At 39.1% G+C, this 20,883-nt stretch overlaps 1 non-coding gene across 1 annotated transcript; it reads left to right on the top strand.

Moving 5' to 3' along the window:
• Positions 1-229: 229 nt before the first annotated feature.
• Positions 230-368, top strand: LOC116913017. The gene has a single exon (XR_004389569.1). It is a non-coding gene; the product is annotated as a small nucleolar RNA ACA64 (small nucleolar RNA).
• The last annotated feature ends 20,515 nt before the right edge of the window (positions 369-20,883 follow it).

Raw genomic sequence — 20,883 nt, 5'->3', positions numbered from 1 at the left:
AACACATCCTAACTTTTCACTTGCTTACTCTGAACCCCCAAAGTTGGGTGGGTGGGACGTGTAACTTGTAATTGTGCACTCAACCTTGTTATTCTGAAAGAAATTTGGAGTGAACATAGATGACTTTTTGGTTTCCACTTTCACTGAATTCGCTCTGGTTTAGAATGAATCATCATGAAAGGAGGGTTTGACAAAATCCCTTCAATTAATAATTACTTGAAAAGTTAGTATCCTTTGAAAATTACTCTTGGCATTGCCCTTGACTGTTTGAGAGGGATAAGATTCGCTGCTCAGAAACATTAGGGGTCTCAGGTCACCACCTGCTCCCCCAGTGTGTGTAGCTGGGTGAAACCTAGGCTCTGACAGTCAGGAAGGACCACTTAGCTGCTTGAGTGCTGTCACTTGTGGCTGCAGTCCTACCCCTATCTTTTCTTCACAATTTCTGGACACTGCTATAGTCTAAATAGCAAAGATGGCAGAGTCTAGTTGTTCCCAATGCTTAAATAAATATATTTGGCTTTTAAAAAGTTATTATGAACCTTTTCTCCATGTTTTGGTAGATGAGAAATTTCTATCAAATTTTGTGAATAATTTCATCATATGTATGATATATATAACATATAAAATATAGTATTTGTATATAATATTTGTATATCTTTGTATATATAAAATATATGTAGATATATGTTTTTTATAAAATATTCCTTTGAGTATATTTTGCATTGTCCAACTACTCTAAGGCATGGATCCAGCCTACCCTTAAGTATGGTTAATATGCCCAATGAGATGTTGTTAGAGAAAACTAAATTTACCTTTGCCAGCAAGTATCAATAGCAGAGGGCTATGTTAGTTGTAGGAGTCCACGTATACTTCTCCTTCTCAGTAATCAGATATCATGTGACTTGAGCCTGTGCTAACCCTATGCATGCTGGCACAGTTTTTTTGAGTACATGTGTGTTTTTTTCCATGTGTGTTTTAATCCATTACATCTAGACTACACTGTTTCCTTGGAGTCATTTATCTCCATCTGGCCCTACAATCTTTCTGCTTTTTCATCTATATAGCTCTCCAAGACCTGAGAGGGGGTTTGATGAAGATATCCCATTAGGACTGAGTGCTCCAAAGTTATTCGCTTTCCACATATTGTCCAGTTGTGAGTCTTTGTGTTAATTCCCACCTTCTATAAGAATTAGTTTCTCTCACTTTGGCAGAAATACTGATCTAAGGGTATCACAGATTGTCATTAGGAGTCATTTTAGTCCCAATTTCCTTTAACTTCAAAATAATAGAATTTGTTTTTACCCTAGGCCCATGACCAGTCCAGTCATTGGTTCTTGGCCACTATAGCAATGTCAGGAGTGAATGTCAACTCATGGAGTGGGCCTGAAGTCTGATCAGAGTGTTTGGTTAGTTAGTCCCACAGTGTATTGCCATTATTACCCAAGATATCTTGTACACATGTCCCTATTGCAGAGTTTGCAGTTCCATTGGTCATTCCTTTTCTCCTCTGAGACTATGCAGAGGACTTCCCTTTCAGTACCATGAATGTTCATCAGAAGGGGTGAAGCCTCTAGTTATGTGTCAGCTCAACTTTCTGTGTGAGATAAGATATATATGTGTTGACTTTAGCAATAGGACCTTACTATCAGTTTGTGGCAAGCAACTAATATATTGCCCTAGGGAAAACCTGTGATCTGGTGGGTGGGGATAACAACACGGCCTCTTTATTCGTGACTCCACAAAAATTTAACCAATTCATGGCACTGGAGATTTTACTTGGAGGTACAAGATATCTTTTTAGAACACTATCTCCCCTATTATTGGTGACTTCATTTAGATTCCATTCATATATATGCATATATTTTAGGAAGCTTCTACAGAAGTAGGCGTTCATATTTCCACTTAAAATGCACTGAGGGATAGTGGTCCCTCCTCATATTTCTTCCCTTACACCCATCTTTTTTCTTACCTTTTGTAATCCTCCCACTCTTGTCTCTTCCATGTCTGTCCATAACAACATATTCTATTTACACTTCCTTGGGAGACCCTCTTTCTGCTCATCCAGTCCCTTACTAGGTACCTAATTTTTGGGGTTAAATGGAGTGTGCATGCATATCAAAGGGCTTTCATAAGAATTTTAAACTTGCCAGTGCACTTTGATGCTCAGGTGATCTGTGGGTACTTTAGAGACGTTTGCTCCTCTCAGTTTGACAGGTTCATTTTTTTATTTTACCTGTCAGACAAAAGAGAGAAGATGTACGTTCTTGGAGGTAGGAGGTAGGAAACCAGTATTCTCATAAGAAGTCAAAGAAAGAGAAGGAGGAGGAGCAGAAAGAAGAGGAAGAGAGGATATACAAAGTGTCTACAAGGAGTAAGTGAAAAAAAGTGAGATGGGAAAATGGAGAGATTGAAAGGTATATGTGAGGACAAACAATAAAACTGAATCAGAAAAGAAAGATTTGAATGCCATGGGAAGGGAGAGAAAGAACATCATAGCTTTTAATTCTTGAGCTACCTTGTCTCCATTATAACATCTAAATCATGAAGGCCAGACACCCAAGAATGCTGACTTCATGTGGGTCTGTTGATATGGTCACTGAAGTTTAAGTTCTCCCTGAATTTACTCTTTGGCTCCTGATTCTCACCACAGCTGGCTGAATCATTTGTTACACCCGTTATAGTAGGTGATGTTTATAAGAAGATAATCTTGTGAGAGTTTTGTACACACATGGATAAACACCGGTTTACCCAAGATAGGGCAGTAATGACAGACCAAAGAAATTATTCCACTCTAAAGGACTCAGTGAACCTCTGAGTTCTGAGCAGAACTGTCTACACATTATAAATTGTGTGGCTTTATTTGTATGCAACTGTAAACAACATACATGCTCTTTTCATTGTCTACATTAACAAGATCGTGTATATACATATCTCTACTGAACTTAATTGGTCTATATTAGAGATTGCCTAGACTAGACTCTTTCTCATTTTAACTCAATTACCGTTACTCTTGATATTGGTTTGTAGATGTAACAAAGATTATTTTAGAATAAGTACCAGCAGTGAAATTATAATGTAAAAGCTTTATTCACTTTCCATTAAGTAACTTCACATTTTCAACCGGATAATCAAAATGATGGTGATAATTTACTCCCTTACAAATATACTTTTTGTCTATTATCTCTAGCATACTACCAGATTTTCTGAATTTTTATTAAGGCCATTAAGATAAATGTACTTATTTTTAAAGTTTACTTTCTCTAGGGTTGAATTTTTTTTCAGGTTTGTTGCCTAGTTAATGTTCTTCTTTTGATGATTATGTGTTAGAATTATTTTATATTTAAAAAAATATTTCAGAACTTCATGCATGAACATTGTATTTACTAGCTTCTTAAAATACCATGTTTAAGAGCATATACATGTTCTATATTTTACAGGCATTGTTCATCTTTTCCTATTGGTTGACAGACATCTTATTTTCAAGTTCCGTGGCACTGCATGTACTTACTCATTTATCTACTGCAGTGTGTTTGCATGCCATGGCGGGTGTCCATGTTGAAGTCAGGATAATGAGAAGGAGTCAGTTCTCTCCTTCCACCATGCGGGTGCTGCATTTGAAAGACACATCTTTGTGCTTTGGCAGCACGTGCCTTTATGGGCTGATCTGTCTCATCAGCTTTGAGCAAACATTTTAAGATTTAATATAATAATATTTGCCAATCCTTCATTTAATCATTTATTTGTTTCTTTGTTTATTGCTTTCTGGATCTTACTTAGGAAATCTGTCTATTTGTAGTTATCCCTTTTACCCCCTTGTTGTTGAAAGTATCTTTAAAATATGTAATACTGTTTTTTCTGGTCTTGTAAAACATTGTATACTGTAAATTATTATAGTTTCCCTCAATTCAAATAATGAAACTTCCTTAACATTGTTTCTCAACAAGTCAACAGGATCCTCCTGATTTGTAATATTATATTTTCACCTATAACCATATTATATATTTAATGTTTTGAGGGAAGTATCCAGTATGCTTTGAATAATTTACATTTCTTCCAAAATTCATGCTTCGAAAAGTTCCCAAAAAGCAGCATGAGGAGGTGAGGCCTTTAGAGGCTGACGAGAACACCACAGTGGTCCTTACAGGAGGATGAGTATGAGCTCTGCTTTTCCATCCTGGCTAGAGGAGATACAGCAACAGGGGCCATCTTTGCAGCAGACAGCCCATACCAGGCACTAAATCTGCCAGTGCCTTGCTCATGGAATGCACTGACTTCAGAATGGTGAAGTATGAATGTCTGTTTTTCATAAATCTCCCAGTTTTGGGCATTTTATTACCACCCCTCAAATCACCAAAGATCATATCTTGTAAAGAAAGTTTAATGTCTTCATTGACTTTCTTCGGAACTGTCTTACCTAATCATGACTCTTCGTTCTTTATACATTTCATCTGGTCAAGTTCCAAATATTAACTCATTGACTTTTAGTCACAGTTTCAACTAATTTAGAGATAAATTGGAGAGAATAATTATATCTTTATTGTATTTCATGCTTTCATTAATTGTATCCCTTAATATGTATATCTATTGTTCTATCTGTCTATTTACCTCTGTGTGTCTGCCTCTGCGTCTATGTCTACATACCTCTGGAATTTTACAAAGATATATTCACATTGATAGTTAAACATTTCAGTTTTGAGCCAAAAATTATTTGCAAACTTAAATTTAAATTTTCAAGCATAAAGTATTCTGAATGCCTTACTATTGTGAAAAGAGTTGCATTTTATAATTTGGCCTTTGTTTTAAAATTTCCTGTATAATGGAACATTGCTGAGTTATGTATGCTGATCTAATATCCAAGAATGCTATAATTTTTGAAAATGTGCTTTTAATAGATTGATTGCTGACTCTCCAGAAGATGTCACATTATTTCTAAGTGGATAATGCTTATAAAAGCAGCTTCCTGTTTTTTCTTCTTCTCATGTGTGCATGCATGCGTGCGCGTACGTGTGTGTGTGTGTGTGTGTGTGTGTGTGTGTGTGTATGTGTGTGTGTTGGGGTAAAGTCAGATAGATATTGGGAATCTTCCTTGATTTCTCCTCACCTTATTTACGAAGGTAATATCTATTGATCAAACCTATGGCTAGTTCTGCTGGTCAATTGGTCTCTGCTTTCTAAGGCCATAATTATGGTGGGTGGTATTACATCCACCTGCATTTATGTGAGTTCCAGGGAATCAATTTTGTTCTTCCTTCCCCAGCAACCACTTTTACCACTTAAATATCTTGATTCCAAGCCCAGACTGATTTACTTTAACCTCTCTTTCTTCTTATTTATTTGAGACATAGGATTCCATGTAGCTGGGGCTGGCCTCAAGCTTGCTATGTAGGCAAAAGTAACCATCAGTATTTGATCCTCCTGCCTCTACATTTGAAGTGCTTAGATGACAGGTATGTGTCAGTATTCCCACTAGACACAGATGATGTAGAAATCAAACTATGAGCTTCATGTATATTAGCAAGTGCTGTATTAATTAAGCTGTATCTCTAGTCCCTTTTCTTCTGTATTTCCTTAAGAGATAAATCTATTTTGTTTCCTTTTTATTGAATATTTTTATTTACATTTCAAATATTATCTCCTTTTCCAGTTTCCCCTCCTAAAACTCTCTATCCCATCCCCCCATACCCTGATTCTATGAGGGTGCTCCCCCAACCACCCACCTACTCCTGCCTCCATGCCCTGACATTCCCCTACACTGGGACATCTAGCTTTCACAGGACCAAGGGCCTTTCCATGGGTGGCTCCATGTGTACTCTTTGGTTGGTGATTTAGTCCTGGAAGCTCTGGTGGATCTGGTTGGTTGATAGTGTTGTTCATCCTATGTGGTTGCCAACCCTTCAGCTCCTTCAGTCCTTTCTCTAACTCCTCCATTGGAGACCCCATTCTCAGTCCAATGGTTGCTGTGAGCATCCACATCTGCATTTGTCAGGCTCTGACAGAGCCTCTCAGGAGACAGCTATATCAGGCTTGTGTCAGCATGCATGTCTTGGCATCACTAATAGTTTCTGGGTTTGGTGACTGTATATGAGATAGATCTCCAGGTGGGGCAGTCTCTGGACAACATTTCCTTCAGTAAAGTACTGTAGCTTTCTTCAGACACACCAGAAGCGGGCATCAGATCTCATAACAGAGGGTTGTGAGCCACCATGTGGTTGCTGGGAATTCAACTCAGGACCTCTGGAAGAGCAGTTAGTGCTGTTAACCACTGAGCCATCTCTCCAGCCCCTTTCCTCTGTATTATTATGGTCGGGGGTGGGGGGACTCTAATAGTTGACTATCTGGCACAGTGTTGAATAGGGCTGGTGAGACTTTGCATCCTTCACCTGTTTTGTTTCTAAATGCAATACCTGTTATACATTTAGTTGTAGTGTTCATTCCAGATTTCAGTATGCTGCGATGTAGCAGCCTGTGAAAACCATTTTTACTTCTAGCTTGCTAAGTGCAGCTTTAATCACAAATAACATTTGCTTTTTACCATTTCCATGTCATTTGAAATAGAATTTTCTTCTTTGATCTATATAGAACAGTATGGAAATTGATTCTTGATGTAGAACTCTCTGTGTTCTTCAGGGAAGTCCTGCTTCAGTCTGAATACCCTGTAAAGGGATGTCTTGGTATTTATATTTAACTATTTAATATTATTTGTCCCTAATGAGATTTCTTGTAATATTCCTTTCCAATTCACATACCAAGCTCCCAGTGGTAAATAAATGCCAAACCTTTCTCATCAGTGAATGTTTAGGCTTAGATAAGTTTTGAATATTGTTTCAACTTAACAAATTGGTAATTGCTTTACCCATTTCTTTGCGGGGATGTTATATTAATTCATATTACTTTAATATTTTCAAATTTTGAAACTATTAACATTGTGCATAGGGGACTGTAAGAGTTTATTTCCTGTTGATTCCTTGCACTTTATTTTTCAAATGCTGTGTAAAGCATTTATTTACTGTACTCTTCTAATCTTCCCATATCTCTGAGATCAGGATGGCTACTTCTGTTTTGAGATGGAGAATGAAAGCAAGAGTGTGCGAAGTTCAGTTTTCAAGCCCCCTTAGCTGCAAGACCAGAGCACAGAGGATTTGAGCTCCATCTCCACTCTTCTCCTGACACACTTTCCAATGTATGCCATGCTTTTGACAGCAACCTCTCCCATCATTATTACTCTTTCTCATGGCTCTCCATCATTTTGGCCTTACTATTGACTTTATTTGAATGTTCAAATCTGTGTGCAAGCCTGGACTCTGAATCATCCCCATCTCCTGAGAAGCACTTTACTGGGCTTGTCTGCAGTTGAATAAATAGGTCTGGCTTATTCTGGAGCTTTGTGAATCTGAAATGCATTCACTGGTTTTATACTGATGATCTCACATCATACTAAGGGAAACACTGTAAACACGGAACTATCCAAGGGAATACTGCTATCTCATGCATTCAAATGAAGTCATTCAAGCCCAGCTCTCCTAGGAATCTTTAGACCTTGATGAGATTCTATTTGCATTAATGGTGCTATGAAATTCAAATGTACAGGGGTGTTGGAAGGGTAATGAGATGGATTAAGGAAAGAAACATTTAGTCTGATCAGGTAAATCTCTTAATGAGCTCTCTTGGATGGTAAAATTAGGAGAGAAAAAAATGATGTGGCCTGGACAAATAAAGGTCCCTAGAGATGGGGAACAAAGATATTGTGCCTTATTCAAGGTTATATGAGCCATCAAAACTTTCTTTGCTTTTGTTTATACATACTCTGTACACAAAAGTGAAGCTATTTAGTTTATTAAAATACGAGCTTTTTTGAGTGCCTACTCTGTCACAGGTACTTTATCATGTAATTTAATTTCACAATCATGACTTTCTACAAGAACATTAAGTGTAACCGCATCTAATACTTTGTTTCTAAATTGCTTGTTTAATTGCCTATTTTCTTAATTAGAATCTAAGTTCTACGTGGCAGAGACAGGGACTTTCTTACAGGGCATCTCTGTAGCACTGGATTTTGGCAGGTCTTGAGATATGAGTGTTAATCAATATTCAATTATTATGGTAAATGCCAGAGATAAATAAGTTACAAGGAGAAAGGGCTTATTGGCTTGCGTTTTAAAAGGATCTGATCAGTGATATATAATTTAAGTCAGTGGGGAAGTAGAACATCATGGCAGTATTTGATGTGCCACAACCATCAAAATGATGAACCAGAGAGCAAAGAGAACGAAGAGTGAACCAGGGGCTGAAATTCTCTCAGAGAACATTCCCAGCACTAAGACCTCCCACAAGTTGCCTCTGAGAGGTTCCCAGTAAGACCCCAAGTTTGAGTTTTTAATGTGTCCACCACTGGGAGACACTGAACCTCCAAACTAGCAAGGAGACCTACAACATTAAATGTGTTGAAAGAATGAGAACTTCACCTCAGGGCTCTGCTCTTCTGAAACCCTGAGCATCAGGCAACTTCATGCTACTGTACCAGTTTAGCAACCTATTTTGTCTCCATGTGTAGTCTGACAGATAGGATAATATTTGAGTCCAATAGTATGTATTTCATCTATGATTGAATCCTATGGAAGCCTCTATGATATCTAATGTCTATGAATTTTAGTGGTCTCTTGCACTTAGTACAAGCCAAGTACTTGCACTTGGTACATTCTTAGTACATGCCAAGTCCATGAAAGTTCAAAGTCAATACTACAAAGGAGGGAGGCAGGGGATGTCCAAAGGATGCTAGACAGGAGTTCTAGCATCTACTACATACGACAAAACAGAAGATACTTAATACTCTTTGGAAGCCCCCTCAATATAACCTTCCTTATAGTAAGTGAATCTTCTTATTGGTATCTTGTTTCTGGTATGTATTACTTTGTACATTATTTTAGTACCTATTCTGTGTCATTAGTCAATATTAATATTACCGTCTCTGATATTTATGTTAGCTTTCATATTCTCTTATAAAGAAACAGTTCATGAATTACTGATAAAGAGCAGATGGGGGCCCTATTTCTCCGATTGAAGCCTGCAGCAAAGCAAAAGGGTGTGGTCTTTGTCTCATCATCTCAAGTATGGATGGACAAAATAATTATTACTGCAGTAAGGGTTACTTTCTCAAGGCATCCTGAAAACCTGCAGAATAATCTAACCCTGACAAGTACTGTAAGATTTTCATATCCCTTAGATATTAGGAACATGGAGTCTTATATATTTTATGACCATTTTTTGGTGAATCTTGAACACTGTAAAAAAATCATCTACTTCAAAATTTAATCTTTCAGGAAAGTATATGTTTCTTACAAATCCGAATAATAGCAACAGTCACAGAACTTTACTTGTTTTAAATGCTGTAGGTGACTATCGTAGAATAGCCTCAGGGTAGACATTCAGAAGAATAATGATCTAAGAAAGGGTATTGCAAATTTTCCTCTAACCTACAACAGGAAATTATCTTATATACATAATCATCCGCTGGCACTGACTTCACTTTTGAATGTCACCCCTGTGTGTCTGACAGTGGCATATGGAAAGACTGTCTTCATCCTTGTTGTTTTATTCATCTTAGTGAGTGAAGTATAAAAAAGTCAGAAATTCAAGCTCTTCTTATGCACAGAGACTTTCAGCTAGGACATCAAATCTTGGGATAAAGGACTCTTCCCAAAACATACTGCTGCTCTCAGCCTCTCTGCCAGTCACTTATCATTAAGAGACTGTAGGTACAGAATAACCATGTGTTTTATGTTGAATTGTGGCCCCCATCTAACATATATGATGATGCCTTATCCCTTTCCCCAGAAACTATCTGTATGATCTTATGTGCAGATAGGGTCTTTACAGAGGAGGCAAAGAGATCTTTAGGAGGGTGCTTAATCCAATAAGACTTATGTCCTTACAAATGGAAATGTGAACACAGACATGTTAAGGAGAAATGCAGAGAGGGAGGAGACTGACTCTGCAAGCCAAAGAAGTCTAGGGGCAGATTTTCCCTTATAGACTACACAAGCCAAGTCTGCCAACACCAGAGTATCTGACTTTCCAATCCCAGCCACGTAAGATGATACATTTCTACTGTGTTAGCCACTCAGCCTGTGGTATTTGTTATGGCAGGCCAAATAAACTAAGATGGAAAGACACTGTACATGTTCCTTTCAGTGGGAATCTTCTGCATCTATTTCCTAACCTTTCCCAATATAATGATAATTTGTCTTAGTTGAGTCTTTGATCTTGTCAGATGTATGAGTTCTATCAGATGCTAGCAAATTACCTTAACCTAAGGCAGAAAGCAGCACATGTGTGTCTTAACAAGCGTCTAAGGATCAGACATCCTAGAGCAACTTTATTTGGAAGAATCTTGCTTCTGTTGGCTCAGGGAGCTGCAGGAAAAGCGGGCTGTGGTGGAAGACCTTTCTACAAGGTCATATATAGGTTGAATAGGAGACAAACCTATTCTATACAATTTGTTTCTCCTTAGAATGACTTACAGTGTGGATTTGAGAGTATCCAGGAGAGCAGGGGAGTATTTAGAATAGAAAGCTAGTGTCTCTTGTAATGTATGATAGCCAATTGGCCAACCCTTGCCATCATCTATTTGTAGGAAGAGACTACTAATGATTTGAGTACTAGGAGGTATAAATGATGGAACTCTGTTATATGCTGGGTATTGTGAGGGGAAGAGCACATTATTTTGTGGCACAGCTTTATTTTGCATATAACTTATCACCTTTAAAGAAAATTGTGAACCAGACTGTGATGATCTTGCTTTTGACTCTAGTAAAACAGGACTAGGCATGTTAACTGCTAATCATTCAAAATAATTTTATATCCCTGTTCATTGGAAAATTCTTTTTGACATTCAGTGAAGAACAAAACAAGGAAAACAGTTCTTGGGTTGAGCAAAATGGCTCAGTGGGTAAAGTGCTTGCTACACAAGCATGAGAACCCAACTGAATGTCTAGAACTTTCATGTCTGTAATTCCATGTTCCTATTGTGAAATAGGCAGAGACTGGGGAAACCTTAGCAGCTCACTCATCAGCAAGACTGGCATATGCAGTTGCAAAGAGCAAGGCACCTGGTCTAAGGAAAACAGAGATCAAGGATCCACACTTAAGATTATCTTCTGACTTCCATACATATGCCCTGGCCACTGGTGGTCAGACTAATATATATGTTCACACACACACACACACACACACACACACACACACAAATATACAGACATCATCCATGGATGGCCACACTCACACATATGCAAACATATGTATACATACAAAAGCACACACAAATAAAAACAGTAACAAGGATACCATTTCTCTACAAGATTACCATTTCTCTACATATTTTCAGTAAATAAAAAAATGGCATATAAAACACCTTCTCCTCATCTTTCTCACAGTTTGCTTTCCATTTCATTTCTATGTAGAGTCTGCTTGGGCTTGCATGCTCACTTGAAACCATTATCTCTTTGAAGTTGGTTAGGTGACTGAGGAGGGTCTTTCCTTTGGAAAACAACCTCACCCTGAGAGAGTTTGATGGACTCTGTTTACCATTCTTCTCATCAGCATGCAGAGATCACCTACCATGTGGAGCCCATGCTGGTCTTTATCCTCAAGTCCTCTGAGTTAAGGTTCTGACCAACAGCTTGTTCCCTTCCGTTCATAATTCAGAAACAAATTTCCATTGGTGGGGATGCCCAGAGGAAGGGATATGAACACCATAGACAAAAACAGAAACTTAGTTATCTTCTGTTAATACTCAATCCGAGCAGTCTTTTCTGCATTGATTGGAAAATATCAAGTCCTGCTTGAGCAAAGCTAAATGTTTACTCCTTTGTGCCTCGGGTTGTAGGCAAAGGTGATATATTTGAGAATGATTTTCTATCACTATTCTGGAGTTTGAAACAGCATTTCAGAACCATGGTTGTGTAGTAGCTTCACAAAGTTTTGGCAGAACTATGGAAGACTTAGAATCAAACTCGAATTATGCTGCTAGTGGGCTCTGTGTTCTCAGGGAGCATCCACACAGCCCTTAACTGCTGGCTCTGGCTCCAAGTAATAATGCCTCTCCTCTCTCCCCTCCCCCGAATGGCACAGTTACCATTTTGACAGCTACATGGATACATGGTTATTTCTAAGATGCAGATGAACCGTCATTCAAATTGGAGAATCACACTAAAACCAGTTATTGCATGTATCTGCTTTCTTCTGCTCACAATAATTGATCAGATGACATTTATAAACAGAGGCTTCTTTTTCCAGCCTATCTAGGCTTTATTATGGAAAGGGAAAAACATGGTTAGAAAAGGAAATCTATGATGCCATAGGGCATATCAATGAATAGAGCAGGGAGACTGATTTTCCCCGTTATATGTTACAGGATGGATGTAAACCCAGACCTCTCAAACAGAGCCTGCCAGTATCCCTGGGAAGACACAGACAGGAAGTGTGCATTCAGGTTGCACGTAGGGCCCTGAAGAACTAATAAGTAATTGACAATTTGTTTCATTTAATATTAAAAACAAGATTGGAGACAAATTGTCTCTAATACTGAAATTGGTTTGGTTAAAGCTACTACTTTATACCAGAAGCTGGAAAACAAGATGAACTCAGAATCATAGCTTCAGCTCCCTTGAACATGGTCCTCTATTCTAAGTTCTCTCCTGAAAGCAAAGCATTGTCAAGTGTCAAGCATGCCAACATCCAGTCAGGTTCTTGGGAGCTGCAGTAGACTACATTGCCTCTATCTTTTAGGAGAGCAGATGTGAAAGGACTAGGAGTTTCATCTTCCAAATGCTTTTGGCTTTTTATTTTTTTATTTTAAGAATGGAGAAACACAGGACATTAAATTAGGAAAAGTAGACTGGAATGATGGGGCGTATCTGTAATGCCAGCATTACAGGCGGAGAAGAATGTGTGCTGAAATTAAGAAGGGAAGTTCCCATTCTCTGTCTCTTACTTCAAAGCCTTGAATTGGCCATTGCTGGACATGTGGGTATGCCATGGCATTGGTGCCACTAGGAAGACAGAGAAGGCAATGGTTCACTGTTGGGCTCTTGAATTAAAATTCCCATGGGTTCATCTTTGTAGTTCCCCATCCCACAGGAAGGTTTCTCTGACTGTAATTAGGAGGCCTTGGTGTGAGTTGCTCATGATGGAGTCTTCAAAAGTTCCAAGTTGGAAGATGTGCTAGCTATGGTGCCCATCTGTTAGTGATTGGGAGCAATAACTAGAGAACACCACTCTTCTCAATCTTCCTAATGTTGTCACCTTTTAATACTGTTCCTCATGTTGTAGTGGCCTCAACCACACAATCATTTCATTGTCACTTTATAACTGTAATTTGTTACTGTTATAAATCACAATGTAAATATCTTATATGCAGAATATCTAATATGTGACCCCCCAACGGGTTCATAACCCTCAGGTTGAAAACCACTGCTATGGAAAATGTCAGCAAGCATAAGGTGGCAAGCTGAGACCCAGTTGATTCCATTGCAACTGTTTTCACAACGGGGCACCATCACTTGCAGGAAAGCCCGAAGACACTGCAGGAAGTAGCCTACTTTCATGATATATATTCATAATCCTTTCTGACTCCTAACTTTTTCTTGGTGCAAAGTCTCAGTCATAGTACTGAGTTGTGTGAGGCACAAGGGAGTTCCCACGATGACACAGACAGTACGGATTTTCATCTATGAGTCAGAGAGAAAACTGCTTCAAGATTGAGATATGTCCATTGAGGGGAAAAGTGTGATTTAAGAAAGAATGTTCCTCTCTGCTGAGAACAAGAGGACATAACTTGCAGGATGGTTCTGAAATGTACCTCACATCTATTAGACACTCAGTAAATGACAGTTATTCTCAGAGAATTGGATTTGAAGGTCTCTGAGGTAATTTTCTCTTCCATTTACCCCTTCTGCCTATATTGGCTCATTTTGAACTTCATTCTCTTCATATTTAGAAAGACTGTGTTTCATCTTATATGTAATATTCTGAAACAGTATGGCCACTGGCACCCATTTTTTGAGAGCTCGCTAGTACTGCTATGAGTCAAGTCTGATACTTAAGCTCAGCTTTTTGGCTGTTTTAATTTATAGACTGCTCACAGGATGAGTGTTTTGAAGAGTCAACAGTAGGCACAAAGCCATATTTGTACACAGAATAACACTGAAAAAAAGACAGAAAACAACTGAAACAAGAGGAAGCAAAAAGCTCACAACTTCCTTCTCTTAGCATGATTGGAATTCACAATGTCTTTTCCTCTGTATCAAAAAGAGTAAACTGCTTGTACTTCAGATTTTCTTGATCTGCATTTGAGGAGAATTACCCAGGTTTTATGGTCACCTTGAGTCTACTGAGTATCTGTCATTACATGTGAACTTTGGAATGTCTGTTGCTGCGTATGTACTCTAAATGTCTGTTACTATGTGCACAGTTTTGAATATCTGGTACTATGTGTGTATTCCTGAACATCTGTCACTATGTGTGTAGTCCTGAGTCCTATGTGTGCAGTCCTGAATGTCTGTCCCTATGTGTGCAGTCCTGAATGTCTGTCCCTATGTGTGCAGTCCTGAATGTCTGCCACTTTGTGTGCAGTCCTGAACGTCTGTCTGTCACTATGTGTACAGTCCTGAATGTCTGTCACTATGTGTGCAGTCCTGAACGTCTGTCACTATGTGTGCAGTCCTGAACATCTGTCACCATGTGTGCAGTCCTGAATGTCTGTCACTATGTGTGCAGTCCTGAATGTCTGTCACCATGTGCTCAGTCCTTTAATTAGTGGATTCCCCTACACTGGGAAATAGAGCCTTCACAGGACCAAGGGCCTCTCCTTCCATTGGTGCCAGATAAAGCCATCCTCTGCTACACATGCAGGTGGAGCCATGGGTCCCTCCATGTGTACTCTGTGGTTGGTGACTTAGTTCCTGGAAGCACTGGGAAGGGGGGAGTCTGGTTGGTTGATATTGTTGTTCTTCCTGTGGGTTTGAGAACCCTTTCAGCTCCTTCAGTCCTTTCTCTAACTCTTCCATTGTAGTCCTTGTGCTCAGTCCAATGGTCGAGGCATGCATTTGCCTCTGTATTTGTCAGGCTCTGGGAGAGCTTCTCAGGAGACAGCTATAACAGGCTCCTGTCGACAAGCACTTCTTAGCATCCACGATAGTGTCTGAGTTTGGTGACTGTATATGGGATGGATCCTCAGGTGAGGCAGTCTCTGGATGGCCTTCCCTTCAGTCTCTGCTCCACACTTTGTCTCCATATTTCCTTTAGACAGGAACAATTCTGGGTTAAAGATCAGTGGGTGATCCTATCCCCCAACAGGGGGAGAGGCCTCGCCTAACCTCTGGATATGGTCTCTACAGGTTCTCCCTCCCCTTTGTTCGGTATTTCAGCTAATCTCATCCCTGTTGAGTCGTGGAAACCTCTTGCTTTCCTGGTATATGGGACTTGCTGATGGCTACTCTCAGCTCCCCATCCCCCATTGCTACATACCTCTGCTCAAATTCCCTCTGTATATCATCCCCAGGTCATAACCACTCACTATTAAAGAATGGCATGGCACAGTATTAAAATCAAGAGTGTGGTTTTAATGAAAGACAACCTTCATCCAAATACTGCTTTTACTATTCACTAGCTGAATGAACCTAAGTAAATTATATAGCGGCCTGTAACCCCATAACAAACCTACCTAAAAGATAATGCTGTATGTCACATGAGATAAACTGTGAAGTACTTAAAATTTAGTACAATAAGTGCATAAGCTACAGTAATGTTTTATTTTAGTGACTACAAATATACTTCTAATTATTTATTAATTTTTCACTCAAAATCATGATTTTAAATTTATCCTCTCTAGAAATCACAGATTATGCCATTGGAGAGCTTCCGAAGGTGCATATCTTTGGCGTTTGTGGGGAAAACACTGCATCCTAATGGAAAAATAGTCCCGTTATTGGCTTGCCAGTGTGGTGGGAAGGCTGACAAAGATAAATGTGGAAAGCATCGCTGTGAACACTGAGCTGGATGGGAATTTGGCAGGACTGATGGGACTTAGGAAATGTGCCTAAGTTTGTCTTTACCACAATAAGCGAGTTTAGAAAGTGGGAAATGCAGGTAGAGAATTGCATGAATAAGTAAGATTCCGAAAAATCACTACCCACAGAGATACTGAGAAACGTCCATGAGCATAATTGTGAAAAATGAGGCAGAGATTAAGGGTGAGCAGATAGAAACATGTGGCACACTAACAAACACTCAGAAAGCAATCAATCACAAAAGCAGTGGTCCAAGACCAATCCCAAGAGCACACTGTTGTATGAGCTACTCCAAATGTCCCTTTAACAGAATTCAGGGCCAGCATGCTTGTCAGAATGTCAGCATTCTGCTGACCGTGCTGCCCCTAATTTGTTTTTCCTCCATTCCTATGCCAAGACTTCGTGCCTTATCCCTGTCCCTGCAACCTCACGCCTCTAAGCTGGGAATACGTCTGGGTTCTGAGTCCTCTCTCTCTCTGCACTGCTGCCATAGCAATGACCTTTTAGTCCCTTGTTTTTGTTACATAAGAGTCCTGAGGCCTGCCTTCCTCAATGATTTCATGGATGACTTGGCTGCATTCCATTTCAGTATTATTTCCTGATTTCAATTTTTCAAGGTAATTCGCTACCATTGTTGAAAATCTGAAAACTGTAGAAAAGCACAAAGAGACAATATCTAAATCACTTCCAGAGAGCCATAGTTTATGCTGTGTAAAAATTTTATATGAACTTATATTAAAAAATAGATTCATGCTGTATGCACTTGCTGTAGAATGAACATTTTCTTGTCCTTATTTTTATCTATTACATAGTTTATAGCTATGACTGTGAATTCTGGCTTTTATATACATCCAAGATGGTCTTAACAGGTTTCATCAATACAAATAACACTGAAAATATTCTCTTGTCCCTCTAATACCAACATTTCCCTTAGGTTTGCTCAGTATCCTGAATTAAAGTTCTCTATTTAAGGAAACCAAGCATCATATTGCTATGAAGATTTTTATAAAATCATTTAGAAAAATTGCTATTTTTATTTTAAAGCCCTTTGTAATGTGGTAAATATCTTATCCAAAGTGGTGAAATTAATAGCAAATGACAAATTACATTTTATGTCCTCTGACCTGGTCTCTTATTTTCAATCATTCATAAAAACATTGGGATACAAGAGGAAATCTACACCTATTTAAGAACATAGATATCTGGAGGGCTAATCAACCTATTTCACCATTCTCATTATACAATGATGAACTAAGGTTTCAAGGAAGCAAACTGAATCTCTAAGGATCAAGTAAACGGAAGTTGGAGCATGGATAGAGTCTCAACAAATGACCATGCGAGCCTTTCTAATCCTATGTCTTGCAAACTTTATAAATGAACTTCACTGTCATGGGAAGAGTGGTTTTGAGAAAGGAGTGTATTGCAGGTTATAGTAAACACTTAACAGAAAAGAAGCAAGTTCCTGTATAGCGAAAGTCGGTCCTAAGAAAGAGTTGCCATAAATATAGTGGAGCATGTGTCCTTGTTACACGTTGGAGCATCTTTTGGGCATATGTACAGGAATGATAGTTGGATCCTGTGTCAATTTTCTGAGGAGCTGCCGGACTGATTTCCAGAGTGGTTGTACCAGCTTGCAATCCCACCAAAAATGGAGGAGTGTTCCTCTTTCTCCACATCCCCCCCCAGCATCTATTGTCACCTGAGATTTTATCTTAGCCATTCTGACTGACATGAGGTAGAATCTCAGGTTTGTTTTGATTTGCATTTCCCTGATGACTAAGGATGTTAAACATTTCTTTAGGTGCTTCTCAGCTATTCAATATTCCTCAGTCGACAATTCTTTGTTTAGATCTGTAGCCCTTTTTTGACAGGATTATTTGGTTCTCTAGAGTCTAACTTCTTGAGTTCTTTGTATACATTGGATATTAGCCCTCTATCGGATGTAGGATTGGTAAAGATCTTTCCCCAATCCATTGGTTGCCATTCTGTCCTATTGACAGTATCCTTTGTCTTACAGAAGATTTGCAATTTTATGATGTACCATTTGTTTATTCTTGATCTCAGACCATAAGCCATTGATGTTCTGTTCAGGAAATTTTCCCCCCTGCCTATGTGTTCAAGGTGCTGTGTTCGAGGTGCTTCCCCACTTTCTCTTCTATTAGTTTCAGTGTTTCTGGTTTTATGTGGAGGTCCTTGATCCAACTGGACTTGAGCTTTGTACTAGGAGATAAGAATGGCTCTATTTGCATTCTTTTATAATAGCCAGAAGCTGGCATTAACCCAGATGTCCTTCAACAGAAGAATGAATACAGAAAATGAGGTACATTTACACAATGGAGTACTACTCAACTATTAAAAACAATGACTACATGAAATTCTTAGGGAAATGAGTGGAACTAGAAAGTATCATCCTGAGTGAGATAACCCAGTCACAAAAGAACACGCATGGATATTAGTTCAAAAGCTCAGAATACCCATGAAACAATTAACAGACCATATGAAGCTCAAGAAATAGGAAGACCAAAATGTGGATGCTTCCTTCTTAGAAGGGAGAACAAAAATACTCACAGGAGAAAATAAGGAGACAAAGTGTGGAGCAGATACTGAAGGAAAGGCTATCCAGAGACTGCCTCATCTGGGGGATATATCCCATATGTAGCAGAGTATGGCATCAATGGGAGGAGAGGCCCTTGGTCTTGTCAAGGCTCGATGCCCCAGGGTAGGGGAATGCCAGGACAAAGATGTGAAAGGGAGTGGGTAAGGGGGTGAAAGAGCACCCTCCCGTAAAGGCAGGGGGATGGGAGATGAGATAGCAGATTTCTGGAGGGGAAACCAGAAAAGGGGTAACATTTAAAATGTAAATAATAAAATAGCCTATAAAAGAAAAGAAAGTGTTAGAAGGGAGAACAAAATATTCACAGGAGGATATACAGGAACAAATAGGGGAGCAGGGACTGAAGGGAAGGCCATCCAGAGACTGCCCCAACTTGGGGATCCATCCCATATGCAGCTACCAAACCCAGTCACTATTGCTGGTGACAAGAAGTACTTGCTGACAGGAGCCTGATATGGATGTTTCCTGAGAGGCTCTGCAAGACCCTTATTGATACAGATGAGGATGATTGCAGCTAACCATTGGACTGAGCAGAGGGACCCCAATGGAGGTGTTAGAAAAAGGACTGAAGGAGCTGAAGGGGTTTGCAACCCCTTAGGAAGAACAACAGTATAAACTAACCAGACCCCCCAAAGACTAAACCATCAACCAAAGAGTACACATCGGGGGACCTATGGCTCTATCCTGTGAAAGCTTGTTTCCTCAATGTAGGGAAATGTCAGGGCATTGAGTTGGGAATGGGTGGGTGGGAGTGGGAACATCTTCATACAAGCAGGAGGAGGGGACAGCCAGGATGGGTGAGGAGAGGAAAGAGGATAACATTTGAAATGTAAATACAAAAAATATCCAACAAAAATAAAGAAAAGAAAGAAAGAGTTGCCACCAAGGATCTCACTCTGGGAGACTAATACAATGTTACAAGAGTTGAGGAATTAGGGGGAGGGAAGTGAACTGGTCAGTCCTGTTTCCCCCCTCACAACACGTCAATATGCCTTTTTCCATCTTGATGTCTGGAGTTTCAAGCACTTTCTGATGAAGCTTTTGAGTGTCAAGTCTCATTAAAATTGCTCTGTAGATGGAAAACAAAAAATAAAATCAACAGAATACATACTTTTGGTATTTCTGACTTCTAACAACAACAAAACTGCCAATAGTAGAAACAAGGACATCCCCAGCTTCTGACCAAAATAATCTTGATTCGTAAAGACAAGAGGAAGGATTATTGATTCTTTCGGTCCAAACCTCAAAAGTATGTAACATGAGTCTTTCTCCTGTACTCATCAAATGGAAGTAAACACTCAAGAAAAAAGCAAACTGCATCCAAGAGCATACATGTCAGCTTATCAAATATGATTTGTAATTCAATGTCCCAAGATGACTATGACAATCTATAAGTGTCAGTAGGCTATGTGCTACTTCCTAAACTCTCTAGAACAAGTATCTCTCCTGATGACTATTTTCCTGTCTGAATGATTAACAGGCCTATTTGTGTTAACATTTGAGGACCATATATCTTTATCCATCACCAGGAAGCATCTGTATATAGTGATCTTAGAACCTTTGGGGTGGTTTATAATCTCCATCCAGACCAGGGATACAACTCATACTGTTCATTTGACCAAAATTCATGTAAAAAACTAGAATTAAATATTTTTTAAAAAGAAAGAAATCTATAAAATTACTATACTTGATAGGTGCCCGTAGTATTACCTTAATGAGCATCAACAAATCTTCCTCCATTTTATATAGCATTTTAAATCTTCAGGACAATTGTGTCTAATTTCATATTCTAAGAAAGAACACTTCACAATGTGAAGTGGAAATTTCTGGTTTCTTTAGAGACCCAATTGTGTCATGTGATGTTTTTCAGGAAACTGGAAACTGTCTTATGAAAAGATGCTTTTTGCTGAAGCAGACACATGGGAGGATATTTCGCTTAGAACAGACACGTGGTGTTTTTCTAGAAGTAGCCTGGGAAAAGGACATATGATATTTTGCTAGAGTGGATGCCTGAGAGTACATGTGATGTTTGGAAAAGGTGCGAATATAACCAACAGACAGGGACAATGCTGTATGGTATTGGTATGCCTTACCATTCTTTGCTAGTCATTGTTGGGCTTTGCTGATGATGGTTTTAGCTGAAGAGGATATTTGGTACTGGTTCACCCTGCCATTCCTTGCTGCTCATCATTTGTCATGATTTCA

The sequence above is a fragment of the Rattus rattus genome, chromosome 11 (assembly GCF_011064425.1).
Source record: "Rattus rattus isolate New Zealand chromosome 11, Rrattus_CSIRO_v1, whole genome shotgun sequence".
Classification (NCBI taxonomy): Eukaryota; Metazoa; Chordata; class Mammalia; order Rodentia; family Muridae; genus Rattus; species Rattus rattus.
Note: the sequence above shows the minus strand (reverse complement) of the source record. Positions and strands in the feature narration are given on the sequence as shown.